The sequence below is a fragment of the Rhinopithecus bieti genome, unplaced genomic scaffold (genome assembly GCF_001698545.2).
Source record: "Rhinopithecus bieti isolate Rb0 unplaced genomic scaffold, ASM169854v2 scaffold_18548, whole genome shotgun sequence".
NCBI classification, from domain to species: domain Eukaryota; kingdom Metazoa; phylum Chordata; class Mammalia; order Primates; family Cercopithecidae; genus Rhinopithecus; species Rhinopithecus bieti.
This window is the reverse complement of record NW_016809526.1, coordinates 1,246,652-1,248,586: the sequence shown is the minus strand read 5'-3', so window position 1 is coordinate 1,248,586 and position 1,935 is coordinate 1,246,652.

The following is a 1,935-nucleotide window of genomic DNA, read 5'->3' as shown; positions in this document are numbered from 1 at the left end:
TATATATAATTTCCTCTATTTCCTCTATTTGGGAAAAAAAATTTAATGGTCAATGAAAGCTATCTATATAGTACCTTAAAGGAAAACTACACAAAGCACTTATGAATACACGAATTTTTTTATTTCTAATACTTTTCATTTCTTGTGAAGTAACTGCTAAAATTATTTCTAACAAAATTACAGATGAGTAAAATATGTTTATATGACATAACATTATAAATTATAACATAATTTTAGCAAATCCTTATATTACAGCATGGAATCACTTCAGTATCATTCAGGGATAAAGTATTAGCCGTTACTTTAATAACGTTTGTGTAAGTTCTTAAAGCATCATACATTTCTTTCTATCGGAATATGTCAGTTAACATAGTCCCATTGAACTCCCTCAGCCGGGTCATTCTTCCATTTCTGAAAGGCAGGACCATGGAAGATGACACTTGTGGCCAGTTAGATGTCTTCAGTGCCGTATGAGATTTTTATAAATTGTGTATCTGCATATCCCAGGACATTGATTTTATCCAAGACCAGTCTTCATCCTTTGCATCAAGAAGATTTTGACCACAACATTTTGAATCCTCTGTTTATTTTCTGGATAGAAAGAAAGGGTAAATGAAAATGGTTTTATTTTGTGGTTAGCTTATCTCTCAAATCATAGATTATTCAGTAAAATCTCTTAACGTTATTTTAACATAACATAAAATTTCATTTTCATTTATTAATCAGAAAATAATATATGAAACATCATTTACTCTTTCCATAATAAACATCAAGAAATAAACTAGCATTCCATAAGAAAAGACTTAAGACATCACCTGTCAGACAGATGCCAGTTTGCGAGTGGAATGGCTAGAGAGAAATCTGCTGCACATTTGAAGAGAGAACCTAGAGTGCATATCCGTACCATGAGGAGAAAACACAGCTTAGTCTTTATACTTTGTCATTTATTTATTCAACAGAGAGTTATTTAGAGTTATTGTGCACCAGGACCTGTTTTGTGACTAAAAACACAACTATGAACTAACGAGGAAGGTTGCTGGCCGAGTTTCACGTCTCAGAAAGTGAAGCAAGTCCTGCCAACCTGCGTAGGCAAACTTTCTCAGCCCCTATAAGAGCACTGCAAGATACTCCTAAAAACACCCTTCTAAACAATACTTTTTGCAATGAATACAAATTGTGATTCAGCTGCTCTGGGGCGGAGTCCAGGCATCAGTGTTTTAAAGCTCCCCAAGTTAGTGGAAAGTGCAGCCAGGGTTGAAAACTTGAAAACCACCGAGGACTGTTTCTTCTCTGGGTGCTTTCATAAACATTAGTTTCTTGTTCTCATTTGACCCACAGTATAGTCCCTAGTATTAAAGAAAAATGGAAATTGGACCCAGTGAATTAGGTGATGCTACCAGACCCTAGCAATCCCTGCCAGTCTCTAAACCCCCAAAGAACAGAGACTAGGGACTAGCTTGTGTGATTCTCAGGGGAACGTCATTGTAGCTAACCGCATCCGTGTTCTCTAGCCATCTGCTGTGCTAAGTGCTCAGTTCGAATGGATGAGAGTCCATGCAGATTGGAAGGAAAATGCCCAAAAAGTGTCTTCTTTATAATTAAAATAAATGTAGTCAAATTGTATCTTATTTACTTTGGTGAATGTTTTTCTGAAAAGCATAAAATTCTATAAAAAGCAACGGTCTTTTTTATTCAGAAATGTAGGACATATCTAGGTTTTAAGAATATAGCCATGAGTTTACTCTCAGGCAGCATTGGCCAAAGCAACTATTACAATGTTGTTATAATGTTAAAATAGTATTATATAGTAAAATTACTGAAGCATTAAAGCTTCAAGTTTAAATAGTTGTTTTAATGGATCAGTTTTCTAGTGTGATTTAAAAAATCATAAAATATATATGCAAATATATATAAAATATATAAATACATAATATA